Consider the following 15,000-nt stretch of genomic DNA (forward strand, 5'->3'; position numbering starts at 1 on the left):
ATGGATTTAACACCTTTTTAAAGACAGTGTTGTGTGAGTTGGTGGTAGACAGACAGGTACGCTAGGTTTATGGGAGAAGTGGTGACAAATGGTCAATCTCACATTGAAACGCTTTAATTATTATTTCTTTAAAAAAATATACATTTTAGGAAATGTTTGTATGTTTGTTTTTAATGATTTATCAATAGAGTCATATTTGATTAGTTTAATTCAATAAGAGCGACACATAGGTCAACAACACAGCGGCTTCATGATGTCAGAGAGGGCGGGGCTGTTACCTGACTGGTATTTAACCGCTGTGATGTCAGAGAGGGCGGGGCTGTTACCTGACTGGTATTTAACCGCTGTGATGTCAGAGAGGGCGGGGCTGTTACCTGACTGGTATTTAACCGCTGTGATGTCAGAGAGGGCGGGGCTGTTACCTGACTGGTATTTAACCGCTGTGATGTCAGAGAGGGCGGGGCTGTTACCTGACTGGTATTTAACCGCTGTGATGTCAGAGAGGGCGGGGCTGTTACCTGACTGGTATTTAACCGCTGTGATGTCAGAGAGGGCGGGGCTGTTACCTGACTGGTATTTAACCGCTGTGATGTCAGAGAGGGCGGGGCTGGTGTAACGCTTCAGTCCAAAAGCCTGAGGAAGAGATTTATTTTTAATACAATGGTGCCCCGTGCTCACCGTCCATCAACTAAGTGTGTGTGTGTGTGTGTGTGTGTGTGTGTGTGCAGAGGAGAGAGGCTGAGAGATTTGTTATGGAGCAATCTTTCCACTCCTCTGATCCTGTGTCGTCACTGTCAGCGTGACTTCTACCTCTGGTCTAGCACTGTAGAGATAAGTCAATTACCCATCTATCCCTCCACTCCTCTATCCCTCCACTCCTCTATCCCTCCACTCCTCTATCCCTCCACTCCTCTATCCCTCCATCCCTCTATCCCTCCATCCCTCCACTCCTCTATCCCTCCGCTCATCTATCCCTCCATCCCTCCACTCCTCTATCCCTCCACTCCTCTATCCCTCCACCCCTCTATCCCTCCGCTCCTCTATCCCTCCGCTCCTCTATCCCTCCACTCCTCTATCCCTCCACTCCTCTATCCCTCCACCCCTCTATCCCTCCACTCCTCTATCCCTCCACTCCTCTATCCCTCCACTCCTCTATCCCTCCATCCCTCTATCCCTCCATCCCTCCACTCCTCTATCCCTCCGCTCATCTATCCCTCCATCCCTCCACTCCTCTATCCCTCCACTCCTCTATCCCTCCACCCCTCTATCCCTCCGCTCCTCTATCCCTCCGCTCCTCTATCCCTCCACTCCTCTATCCCTCCATCCCCATCCCTCTATCCCTCCACTCCTCTATCCCTCCACTCCTCTATCCCTCCTCTATCCCTCCTCTATCCCTCCACTCCTCTATCCCTCCACTCCTCTATCCCTCCACTCCTCTATCCCTCCACTCCTCTATCCCTCCGCTCCTCTATCCCTCCGCTCCTCTATCCCTCCTCTATCCCTCCACTCCTCTATCCCTCCACTCCTCTATCCCTCCACTCCTCTATCCCTCCACTCCACTCCTCTATCCCTCCACTCATCTATCCCTCCATCCCTCCACTCCTCTATCCCTCCGCTGCTCTATCCCTCCGCTGCTCTATCCCTCCGCTCCTCTATCCCTCCGCTCCTCTATCCCTCCACCCCTCTATCCCTCCACTCCTCTATCCCTCCATCCCTCCGCTCCTCTATCCCTCCGCTCCTCTATCCCTCCGCTCCTCTATCCCTCCGCTCCTCTATCCCTCCACTCCTCTATCCCTCCATCCCCATCCCTCTATCCCTCCACTCCTCTATCCCTCCACCCCTCTATCCCTCCACTCCTCTATCCCTCCATCCCTCCGCTCCTCCATCCCTCCGCTCCTCTATCCCTCCGCTCCTCTATCCCTCCGCTCCTCTATCCCTCCACTCCTCTATCCCTCCACTCCTCTATCCCTCCATCCCCATCCCTCTATCCCTCCGCTCCTCTATCCCTCCGCTCCTCTATCCCTCCGCTCCTCTATCCCTCCGCTCCTCTAAATCTCCGCTCCTCTATCCCTCCGCTCCTCTATCCCTCCGCTCCTCTATCCCTCCGCTCCTCTGTCCCTCTGTCCCTCTATCCCTCCGCTCCTCTGTCCCTCTGTCCCTCTATCCCTCCATCCCTCTATCCCTCCATCCCTCCACTCCTCTATCCCTCCATCCCTCCGCTCCTCTATCCCTCCGCTCCTCTATCCCTCCGCTCCTCTATCCCTCCGCTCCTCTATCCCTCTATCCCTCTATCCCTCCGCTCCTCTATCCCTCTGCTCCTCTATCCCTCCACTCCTCTGTCCCTCCTCTATCCCTCCTCTATCTCTCCTTCCCTCTCTCAGCCATCACTAACAGAGAGTCAGAAGAGGAGGGTTTAAAACAAACAAGGTGTTTACCTGGCAGATGGACCAGCCCACTGTGTTTGTTGTGTGCTGTTGTGTTTATTGAACATTGGAAAAGCACCGCCTTGTTTCCCCACAGCTATTTGTAGATATTGGACCCCCCCCCCCCCTCTCATCCCCATACACAGCAACACACACGCCCCCCCCTCCCACCGATACAACGCTGTGCTCTGCAGACAGTAACGTTCTGGTGGACAACATGCCGATGTTTGCAGTCGAAAGGATTTTGACGTAGAGGACAGAACTTTCCCTCCGTCTTCTTCCCTCTCTTCACAGCGTGTTTAAACGACGGCGGTGTTTTTAGAATATGGATTCATCTCTGAAGGCTCTCCACCAAGGGCACAGTATTGTACTGAAACACCTTTGCTCAAAATGGAGGGCAGAACCCACCCTGCTGATGAAGTAATACAATTCCCCTCTAATCCTGTTTTAGGTTTGTGTGTTTCATGCGCCGAGCCGATAGCTGGGCGAGGAGGACAAAATAAAAAAGGTGACGTTTTTGGGTCGTTTTTTTGTTGTTGTAATATTGACGGCGTATTGTGGTAAATGGAGCGGGGTCAGTGTCCTTTCCTTGGCCGTATCGATTCGCCCTTCAGCTGTTGGCGCGAGAGGAGAGGAGAGGAGAGTAGGGAGAGATGACTGGGGGGAGGGGAGAGGAGAGTAAGGAGAGAAGACTGGGGGGAGGCGAGGGGAGAGGAGAGTAGGGAGAGAAGACTGGGGGAGGCGAGGGGAGAGGAGAGTAGGGAGAGATGACTGGGGGAGGCGAGGGGAGAGGAGAGTAGGGAGAGAAGACTGGGGGAGGCGAGGGGAGAGGAGAGTAGGGAGAGAAGACTGGGGGAGGCGAGGGGAGAGGAGAGTAGGGAGAGAAGACTGGGGGAGGGGAGAGGAGAGTAGGGAGAGAAGACTGGGGGAGGGGGAGAGGAGAGTAGGGAGAGAAGACTGGGGGAGGGAGGGAGAGTAGGGAGAGATGACTGGGGGGAGGCGAGGGGAGAGGAGAGTAGGGAGAGAAGACTGGGGGAGGCGAGGGGAGAGGAGAGTAGGGAGAGAAGACTGGGGGAGGCGAGGGGAGAGGAGAGTAGGGAGAGAAGACTGGGGGAGGCGAGGGGAGAGGAGAGTAGGGAGAGAAGACTGGGGGGAGGGGAGAGGAGAGTAGGGAGAGAAGACTGGGGGGAGGCGAGGGGAGAGGAGAGTAGGGAGAGAAGACTGGGGGGAGGCGAGGGGAGAGGAGAGTAGGGAGAGAAGACTGGGGGAGGCGAGGGGAGAGAGGGAGAGAAGACTGGGGGGAGGCGAGGGGAGAGGAGAGTAGGGAGAGAAGACTGGGGGAGGGGAGAGGAGAGTAGGGAGAGAAGACTGGGGGAGGCGAGGGGAGAGGAGAGTAGGGAGAGAAGACTGGGGGAGGCGAAGGGAGAGGAGAGTAGGGAGAGAAGACTGGGGGGAGGCGAGGGGAGAGGAAAGTAGGGAGAGAAGACTGGGGGAGGCGGGGGAGAGTAGGGAGAGAAGACTGGGGGGAGGCGAAGGGAGAGGAGAGTAGGGAGAGAAGACTGGGGGAGGCGAGGGGAGAGGAGAGTAGGGAGAGAAGACTGGGGGGAGGCGAGGGGAGAGGAGAGTAGGGAGAGAAGACTGGGGGGGAGAGGAGAGTAGGGAGAGAAGACGGGGGGGAGGCGAGGGGAGAGGGAGAGGAGAGTAGGGAGAGAAGACAGGGAGGAGCCGAGGGGAGAGAAGACTGGGGGGAGGCGAGGGGAGAGGAGAGTAGGGAGAGAAGACTGGGGGGAGGGGAGGGGAAGCAGCGACTCTGCTGTTGATAATCCACACGGTGTCTCTGGGTTATTGACCCTGCTATTGATAATCCACACGGTGTCTCTGGGTTATTGACCCTGCTGTTGATAATCCACACGGTGTCTCTGGGTTATTGACCCTGCTATTGATAATCCACACGGTGTCTCTGGGTTATTGACCCTGCTATTGATAATCCACACGGCGTCTCTGGGTTATTGACCCTGCTATTGATAATCCACACGGTGTCTCTGGGTGCGTTATTGACCTTGCTGTTGATAATCCACACGGTGTCTCTGGGTTATTGACCCTGCTATTGATAATCCACACGGTGTCTCTGGGTTATTGACCCTGCTATTGATAATCCACACGGTGTCTCTGGGTTATTGACCCTGCTATTGATAATCCACACGGTGTCTCTGGGTTATTGACCCTGCTATTGATAATCCACACGGTGTCTCTGGGTTATTGACCCTGCTGTTGATAATCCACACGGTGTCTCTGGGTTATTGACCCTGCTATTGATAATCCACACGGTGTCTCTGGGTGCGTTATTGACCCTGCTATTGATAATCCACACGGTGTCTCTGGGTTATTGACCCTGCTATTGATAATCCACACGGTGTCTCTGGGTTATTGACCCTGCTATTGATAATCCACACGGTGTCTCTGGGTTATTGACCCTGCTGTTGATAATCCACACGGTGTCTCTGGGTTATTGACCCTGCTATTGATAATCCACACGGTGTCTCTGCGTTATTGACCCTGCTGTTGATAATCCACACGGTGTCTCTGGGTTATTGACCCTGCTATTGATAATCCACACGGTGTCTCTGGGTGCGTTATTGACTCTGCTGTTGATAATGGCTGTGGTGCTCCGCTATTCACCACGTCGCCATGACAATCAGGATGGCGGTGCCTTAGATTCAGCCTCTCTCTGTCGCTCTCTCGCGCTCTCTCTGTCGCTCTCCATTTCCCTTCCTCCTCTTGTGTGATGTGGCAGCATAGAGAGATTAGAACGATTCAGAAAATACAATTGGGGAAAAATAATGCACATATAAGTGTTAAATGTTACCGTTGTGGCGTTGCTATTGGATAAGAATGACATACTGTGTATTCAGGAAGTATTCAGACCCCTGACTTTTTCCACATTTTGTTACGTTACACCATAATTCTAAAATTGATGAAATTGTTTTTTCCCTCATCAATCTGCACACAATGCCCCGTAATGACAAAGCAAAAACATGTTTTTAGAAATGTTTGCTAATTTATTAAAATAAAAAACTGAAAAATTACATTTACATTAAGTATTGAGAGCCTTTACTCAGTACTTTGTTGAAGCAGAGATTACAACCTCAAGTCTTCTTGGGTATGACACTAGAAGCTTGGCACACCTGTATTTGGGGAGTTCCTCCCATTCTTCTCTGCAGATCCTCTCAAGCTCTGTCAGGTTGGATGGGGAGCGTCGCTGAACAGCTATTTTCATGTCTCTCCAGAGATGTTAGATCTAGTTCAAGTCCGGGCTCTGACTGGGCCACTCAAGGACATTCAGACTTGTCCCGAAGCCACTCCTGCGTTGTCTTGGCTGTGTGCTTTGGGTCGTTGTCCTGTTGGAAGGTGAACCTTCACCCCATTCTGAGGTCCTGAGCGCTCTGGAGCAGGTTTTCATCAGGGATCTCTCTGTACTTTGCTCCGTTCATCTTTCCCTCGATCCTGACTAGTCTCCCAGTCCCTGCTGCTGAAAAACATCCCCACAGCATGATGCTGCCACCACCATGCTTCACCGTAGGGATGGTGCCAGGTTTCCTCCAGACGTGACGCTTGGTGTGCGTGCGGCATGATGTGGAGGGAGGAGAGGAAGAGAGGAAGAGGAGGAGGAGAGAGGGCCCAGTACCGCCACTGTGTTGATAGCACATTTAGCTCTAAGATCATTTGCCGTTCTAGTGCTGCCCTCCATGCATTGAGCTGTTAAAACAAGTAGCCACATGCCTCCCAACCCACAGCCGTCCAGTTACAATGTGAAGTGGAGGCGACAGGTCTCCATACACACTGCCTCGCTGCCGGGTCGTCCTCGCTGCCGGGCCGGTCTCGCTGCCGGGCCGGTCTCGCTGTTTCTCCGGCCTGTTTTAATTGGTTACCTGGGGCCTTGACGATGGCTGGCTGTTGTAATTGGTTACCTGGGTCCTTGACGATGGCTGGCTGTTGTAATTGGTTAACTGGGGCCTTGACGATGTTCGGCTGTTGTAATTGGTTAACTGGGGCCTTGACGATGTTCGGCTGTTGTAATTGGTTAACTGGGGCCTTGACGATGGCTGGCTGTTGTAATTGGTTAACTGGGGCCTTGACGATGGCTGGCTGTTGTAATTGGTTAACTGGGGCCTTGACGATGGCCGGCTATTGTAATTGGTTACCTGGGGCCTTGACGATGGCCGGCTGTTGTAATTGGTTACCTGGGATCTTAATGATGATGAGGACTCTCTCTGTCTGACTGGAACTTTTCATTTGCTCTCGTTCTGAGGGCTGGGATGGGCTGGCTGTGTTGTAGTGCAGTGGTTCCCAAACTGGGGGTTGGGACCAAACTGTGGGTCATGCATACTAATTTTGATGCCACTGGTATGCCTGGCCAATGAGCTTTATTATCTTGGTTATCCAACAACTGTAAATGCCTTGAGTTTACATTTCAGTTAAAAAACATTCAAAATGAATCTCTTTGGCCTCGACATGAGAATGCTTGAGAAGAAAATAACCCCATTCCTGTAAAATACACTGCTGGATCTTTGATGTTATGGGACTATTTATCTTCCACTGGTCTTGGGGCCTTAGTTAACGTCAACGACATCATCAACTTTAACAAGTGCCAATATATTTTTGACTGAAACCTGGTTGCCTCTGCTCGGACTGTCCTGTGTCTGTAATTATTGTTCTGTGTCTGTAATTACTTTCCCGCGTCTGTAATTACTGTTCTGTGTCTGTAATTACTGTTTACTGTCATGTGTCTGTAATTACTGTTTACTGTCCTGTGTCTGTAATTACTGTTCTGTGTCTGTAATTACTGTTTACTGTCATGTGTCTGTAATTACTGTTTACTGTCCTGTGTCTGTAATTACTGGTCTGTGTCTGTAATTACTGTCCCACGTCTGTAATTACTGTTTACTGTCCTGTGTCTGTAATTACTGGTCTGTGTCTGTAATTACTGTCCCACGTCTGTAATTACTGTTTACTGTCCTGTGTCTGTAATTACTGGTCTGTGTCTGTAATTACTGTCCCGCGTCTGTAATTACTGTTTACTGTCCTGTGTCTGTAATTACTGGTCTGTGTCTGTAATTACTTTCCCGCGTCTGTAATTACTGTTCTGTGTCTGTAATTACTGTTTACTGTCATGTGTCTGTAATTACTGTTTACTGTCCTGTGTCTGTAATTACTGGTCTGTGTCTGTAATTACTGTCCCACGTCTGTAATTACTGTTTACTGTCCTGTGTCTGTAATTACTGGTCTGTGTCTGTAATTACTGTCCCGCGTCTGTAATTACCGTTTACTGTCCAGCGTCTGTAATTACTGTTTACTGTCCCGTGTCTGTAATTACTGTTTACTGTCCCGTGTCTGTAATTACTGTTTACTGTCCCGCATCTGTAATTACTGTTTACTGTCCTGTGTCTCTAGCTGTGTCTGTGGCGGTGTCTCGAGCCACGGACAACAGCACTGTAGCCAGTCAGATCCACGGACTACAGCACTGTAGCCAGTCAGATCCACTGACTACAGCACTGTAGCCAGTCAGATCCACTGACTACAGCACTGTAGCCAGTCAGATCCACTGCAGAACCACTGACTACAGCACTGTAGCCAGTCAGAGCCACTGCAGAACCACTGACTACAGCACTGTAGCCAGTCAGATCCACTGCAGAACCACTGACTACAGCACTGTAGCCAGTCAGAGCCACTGACTACAGTACCCAGAGTTCACAGGAAACTCCATCCGTCTGTCCATAGGAACAGAACTAGTCTCTTTCTGTACATGACCAGACACACAGTTACCCAGGAGAAAATGGATTGATTGAGTTGTTTACAGTACTTAGGATCAAATCATTCTCACCTTACCGTCTAGGTATTGAAATCAGTTATCACTGGTGTATATTTATATATATTTAATTTTATTTAAACTAGACAAGTCAGTAAAGAACAAATTCTTATTTACAACGACGGCCTACCCCGGACAAACCCGGACGACTCTGGGCCAATTGTGCGCCGCCCTTATGGGACTCCCGTATCACGGGCCGGTTGTGATACAGCCTGGAATCGAACCAGGGTCTGTAGTGACGCCTGTAGCACTGAGATGCAGTGCCTAAGACCGCTGTGCCACTCGGGAGACCCCCCCTCCATATGATTTTATAGTTTTCTGATAGTGTGATTCTGTCGTCCTAGGCTGAACATTCGCAGTGTTTTAGGTCTACTCTTAACTCCATGTTCTCAGGCTCTACTAACACCCAGCTACGGTAATTGAACAAACAACGCTTACCTACTCATCCCACTGTCACACAATCAAACCCTCACAACATTGATTTGTGTGACATCTTTAGCTCATCGGCTGCAAAGGTGTGAGGCGTCTGAGAGACTGACGAGGAAGAACATAGGACTGCTGTGTGGATGCTATAGGACTGGGGAAGCCAAGCTGCTGGGCCCTGCTGTGTGGATGCTATAGGACTAGGGAAGCCAAGCTGCTGGGCCCTGCTGTGTGGATGCTATAGGACTAGGGAAGCCAAGCTGCTGGGCCCTGCTGTGTGGATGCTATAGGACTGGGGAAGCCAAGCTGCTGGGCCCTGCTGTGTGGGTGCTATAGGACTGGGGAAGCCAAGCTGCTGGGCCCTGCTGTGTGGGTGCTATAGGACTGGGGAAGCCAAGCTGCTGGGCCCTGCTGTGTGGGTGCTATAGGACTGGGGAAGCCAAGCTACTGGGCCCTGCTGTGTGGATGCTATAGGACTGGGGAAGCCAAGCTACTATCTCTCTCTCTACTTGGGGCCCCCTGAGTGCCACAGCTCTGCCTGACATGGTTCACACCTCCGTCTTATCCTGTCTCTCCTCTCCCCCTTGTCTCTCCTCTCCTCCTTGTCTCTCCTCTCCTCCTTGTCTCTCCTCTCCTCCTTGTCTCTCCTCTCCTCCTTGTCTCTCCTCTCCTCCCTGTCTCTCCTCCCTGTCTCTCCTCCCTGTCTCTCTTCTCCTCCTTGTCTCTCCTCTCCTCCTTGTCTCTCCTCTCCTCCCTGTCTCTCCTCCCTGCCTCTCCTCCCTGTCTCTCTTCTCCTCCTTGTCTCTCCTCTCCTCCTTGTCTCTCCTCCCTGCCTCTCCTCCTTTTCTCTCCTCCCTGTCTCTCCTCCCTGCCTCTCCTCCCTGCCTCTCCTCCCTGCCTCTCCTCCCTGCCTCTCCTCCCTGCCTCTCCTCCCTGCCCCTCCTCCCTGCCCCTCCTCCCTGCCTCTCCTCCCTGCCTCTCCTCCCTGTCTCTCCTCCCTGTCTCTCCAACAGCAGATCTGACCAGTTACTAACGGGTATACAGGAAATCCTTCCTCTGTTGTAGTAGTTCAGAGAGGAGAGAGAGGGGAGAGAGGAAGAGAGGAGAGGAGAGAGAGGAGAGGATGGTCAGAGAGAGAGGGGAGAGGAGAGAGAGAGAGAGGAGAGAGAGGAGAGGATGGTCAGAGAGGAGAGAGAGGAGAGAAGAGAGAGAAGGGGATGGTCAGAGAGGAGAGAGAGCGAAGAGGATGGTCAGAGAGGAGAGAGAGAGAAGAGGACGGTCAGAGAGGAGAGAGAGAGAAGAGGATGGTCAGAGAGGAGAGAGAGAGAGAGAGAGAGAAGAGGACGGTCAGAGAGGAGAGAGAGAAGAGGACGGTCAGAGAGGAGAGAGAGAGAGAGAGAAGAGGACGGTCAGAGAGGAGAGGAGAGAGAGCGAAGAGGATGGTCAGAGAGGAGAGAGAGAGAAGAGGACGGTCAGAGAGGAGAGAGAGAGAGAAGAGGACGGTCAGAAGGAGAGAGAGAGAGAGAAGAGGATGGTCAGAGAGGAGAGAGAGAGAGAGAGAAGAGGATGGTCAGAGAGGAGAGAGAGAGAGAAGAGGAGGTAGAGAGGAGAGGAGAGAGAGCGAAGAGGATGGTCAGAGAGGAGAGAGAGAGAGAGTGAAGAGGATGTTCAGAGAGGAGAGAGAGAGAGAGAGAAGAGGATGGTCAGAGAGGAGAGAGAGAGAAGAGGACGGTCAGAGAGGAGAGAGAGAGAAGAGGATGGTCAGAGAGAGAGAGAGAGAGAGAGAAGAGGACGGTCAGAGAGGAGAGAGAGAAGAGGACGGTCAGAGAGGAGAGAGAGAGAGAGAGAAGAGGACGGTCAGAGAGGAGAGGAGAGAGAGCGAAGAGGATGGTCAGAGAGGAGAGAGAGAGAGAGAGAAGAGGACGGTCAGAGAGGAGAGAGAGAGAGAAGAGGACGGTCAGAGAGGAGAGAGAGAGAGAGAAGAGGATGGTCAGAGAGGAGAGAGAGAGAGAGAGAAGAGGATGGTCAGAGAGGAGAGAGAGAGAGAAGAGGACGGTCAGAGAGGAGAGGAGAGAGAGCGAAGAGGATGGTCAGAGAGGAGAGAGAGAGAGAGTGAAGAGGATGTTCAGAGAGGAGAGAGAGAGAGAGAGAAGAGGACGGTCAGAGAGGAGAGAGAGAGAGAAGAGGACGGTCAGAGAGGAGAGATCTCTGTTTCCCCAGGTCCCTTGACACCTGACTGGGGAAATAAGGTGGTCAGCTCTTTAAATGGTTTTTCTGTGGCTCACTGATTCCTGAAATAGACAGATTGATCAGATTTGCAACGGAGTGTGACCTGTAAGATACTAGACCATTTCTACCTCCTACCTAACCTTGCGTCACCGACATGTAATTTTGAAAAACACATGGAACCCTGAACTAAGTGATATAGGAGGTTGTCAATATTTGTTTTGTGTGGGACGGTCAAGTGTAAAACCCTTCAATTTACATCCTGCAGTATGATCTGAACATCATGACAACCACTCTCTCTGTCTCTCTCCAGACTTGGCATCTCGATTTTGTCTTCTGTTTTTTGGGGATCATTTCTTCAGTCTGGGTTTCTATCTGTCTTTGCCCCAGTATGGACGTGAAGTGGGATTTTCCAAAGGCGATGAAATTCAACAATTATAATTTAATAGTTTCTCAAATTTTTAAAGGAAGTTTATTTAATCTCTGTGAGTGGCTTGAGCTAGCCCTAATCCTAATCTAGTCCAAACCCCAACATTTTGGGATGGCATGTAAGAGGGTTTATTGTGTTACTCACGCTGTTGATATTGTCCCCTGAGCTACTGAGAGGATTGAGGTCCTGTCTGAGGAACAGGGCTGCCAAACATCTCATCGATTTTATCCAATCAAAACAGGAATTACCCCAAATTTAAGATCATAGCTCAGAATGATATTTAGTATTTGTATGACGGATTTATTACGTTTCTGTCACCCAATCCTAAAATGATGAACGCACACACACACACACACACGCACACACACACACACGGCCAGTTTATATATTTTGTATTATAGTTAATTATGTCTCCAGGTAAGGTGGTCTACTACCATGGAACACAGCAGGTGTAACCACAGGGTTATAGGTGATGTATCAGGTAAAGGTGTTATAACACTCAGCAGGTGTGACAGTTGATGTATCAGGTAAAGGTGTTATAACACACAGCAGGTGTAACCACAGGGTTATAGTTGATGTATCAGGTAAAGGTGTTATAACACACAGCAGGTGTGACCACAGGGTTATAGGTGATGTATCAGGTAAAGGTGTTATAACACACAGCAGGTGTAACCACAGGGTTATAGGTGATGTATCAGGTAAAGGTGTTATAACACTCAGCAGGTGTGACCAAGTTTAGTTGATGTATCAGGTAAAGGTGTTATAACACACAGCAGGTGTAACCACAGGGTGATAGTTGATGTATCAGGTAAAGGTGTTGTAACACACAGCAGGTGTGACAAGGTTATAGTTGATGTATCAGGTAAAGGTGTTATAACACTCAGCAGGTGTGACCACAGGGTTATAGTTGATGTATCAGGTAAAGGTGTTATAACACACAGCAGGTGTGACCACAGGGTGATAGTTGATGTATCAGGTAAAGGTGTTATAACACACAGCAGGTGTAACCACAGGGTTATAGTTGATGTATCAGGTAAAGGTGTTGTAACACACAGCAGGTGTGACACAGGATAGTTGATGTATCAGGTAAAGGTGTTATAACACTCAGCAGGTGTGACCACAGGGTTATAGTTGATGTATCAGGTAAAGGTGTTGTAACACACAGCAGGTGTGACCACAGGGTTATAGTTGATGTATCAGGTAAAGGTGTTATAACACACAGCAGGTGTGACCACAGGGTTATAGTTGATGTATCAGGTAAAGGTGTTATAACACACAGCAGGTGTAACCACAGGGTGATAGTTGATGTATCAGGTAAAGGTGTTATAACACTCAGCAGGTGTAACCACAGGGTTATAGTTGATGTATCAGGTAAAGGTGTTATAACACACAGCAGGTGTGACCACAGGGTTATAGTTGATGTATCAGGTAAAGGTGTTATAACACACAGCAGGTGTGACCACAGGGTTATAGTTGATGTATCAGGTAAAGGTGTTATAACACTCAGCAGGTGTAACCACAGGGTGATAGTTGATGTATCAGGTAAAGGTGTTATAACACACAGCAGGTGTGACCACAGGGTTATAGTTGATGTATCAGGTAAAGGTGTTATAACACACAGCAGGTGTAACCACAGGGTGATAGTTGATGTATCAGGTAAAGGTGTTGTAACACACAGCAGGTGTGACAGTTGATGTATCAGGTAAAGGTGTTATAACACACAGCAGGTGTGACCACAGGGTTATAGTTGATGTATCAGGTAAAGGTGTTATAACACACAGCAGGTGTAACCACAGGGTGATAGTTGATGTATCAGGTAAAGGTGTTATAACACTCAGCAGGTGTAACCACAGGGTTATAGTTGATGTATCAGGTAAAGGTGTTATAACACACAGCAGGTGTAACCACAGGGTTATAGTTGATGTATCAGGTAAAGGTGTTATAACACACAGCAGGTGTAACCACAGGGTGATAGTTGATGTATCAGGTAAAGGTGTTATAACACTCAGCAGGTGTAACCACAGGGTTATAGTTGATGTATCAGGTAAAGGTGTTATAACACACAGCAGGTGTAACCACAGGGTTATAGTTGATGTATCAGGTAAAGGTGTTATAACACTCAGCAGGTGTAACCACAGGGTTATAGTTGATGTATCAGGTAAAGGTGTTATAACACACAGCAGGTGTAACCACAGGGTTATAGTTGATGTATCAGGTAAAGGTGTTATAACACTCAGCAGGTGTAACCACAGGGTTATAGTTGATGTATCAGGTAAAGGTGTTATAACACACAGCAGGTGTGACCACAGGGTTATAGTTGATGTATCAGGTAAAGGTGTTATAACACACAGCAGGTGTAACCACAGGGTGATAGTTGATGTATCAGGTAAAGGTGTTATAACACACAGCAGGTGTGACCACAGGGTTATAGTTGATGTATCAGGTAAAGGTGTTATAACACTCAGCAGGTGTAACCACAGGGTGATAGTTGATGTATCAGGTAAAGGTGTTATAACACACAGCAGGTGTAACCACAGGGTTATAGTTGATGTATCAGGTAAAGGTGTTATAACACTCAGCAGGTGTAACCACAGGGTTATAGTTGATGTATCAGGTAAAGGTGTTATAACACACAGCAGGTGTAACCACAGGGTTATAGTTGATGTATCAGGTAAAGGTGTTATAACACTCAGCAGGTGTGACCACAGGGTTATAGTTGATGTATCAGGTAAAGGTGTTATAACACACAGCAGGTGTAACCACAGGGTTATAGGTGATGTATCAGGTAAAGGTGTTATAACACACAGCAGGTGTAACCACAGGGTTATAGTTGATGTATCAGGTAAAGATGTTATAACACTCAGCAGGTGTAACCACAAGGTTATAGTTGATGTATCAGGTAAAGGTGTTATAACACACAGCAGGTGTAACCACAGGGTTATAGTTGATGTATCAGGTAAAGGTGTTATAACACACAGCAGGTGTGACCACAGGGTTATAGTTGATGTATCAGGTAAAGGTGTTGTAACACACAGCAGGTGTGACAGTTGATGTATCAGGTAAAGGTGTTATAACACACAGCAGGTGTGACCACAGGGTTATAGTTGATGTATCAGGTAAAGGTGTTATAACACACAGCAGGTGTAACCACAGGGTGATAGTTGATGTATCAGGTAAAGGTGTTATAACACTCAGCAGGTGTAACCACAGGGTTATAGTTGATGTATCAGGTAAAGGTGTTATAACACACAGCAGGTGTAACCACAGGGTTATAGTTGATGTATCAGGTAAAGGTGTTATAACACTCAGCAGGTGTAACCACAGGGTTATAGTTGATGTATCAGGTAAAGGTGTTATAACACACAGCAGGTGTAACCACAGGGTTATAGTTGATGTATCAGGTAAAGGTGTTATAACACACAGCAGGTGTGACCACAGGGTTATAGTTGATGTATCAGGTAAAGGTGTTATAACACTCAGCAGGTGTAACCACAGGGTGATAGTTGATGTATCAGGTAAAGGTGTTATAACACACAGCAGGTGTAACCACAGGGTTATAGTTGATGTATCAGGTAAAGGTGTTATAACACTCAGCAGGTGTAACCACAGGGTTATAGTTGATGTATCAGGTA

General features: G+C 49.1%; 1 protein-coding gene across 3 annotated transcripts in view; it reads left to right on the forward strand.

Moving 5' to 3' along the window:
* The window catches only part of LOC106572123 (WD repeat-containing protein 7), a 376,679-nt gene that overhangs the window by 349,334 nt on the left and 12,345 nt on the right, over positions 1 to 15,000 (forward strand). The gene's annotated exons all lie outside the window — the stretch shown is intronic.

This window comes from Salmo salar, chromosome ssa01 (assembly GCF_905237065.1).
Source record: "Salmo salar chromosome ssa01, Ssal_v3.1, whole genome shotgun sequence".
Lineage (NCBI taxonomy): Eukaryota > Metazoa > Chordata > Actinopteri > Salmoniformes > Salmonidae > Salmo > Salmo salar.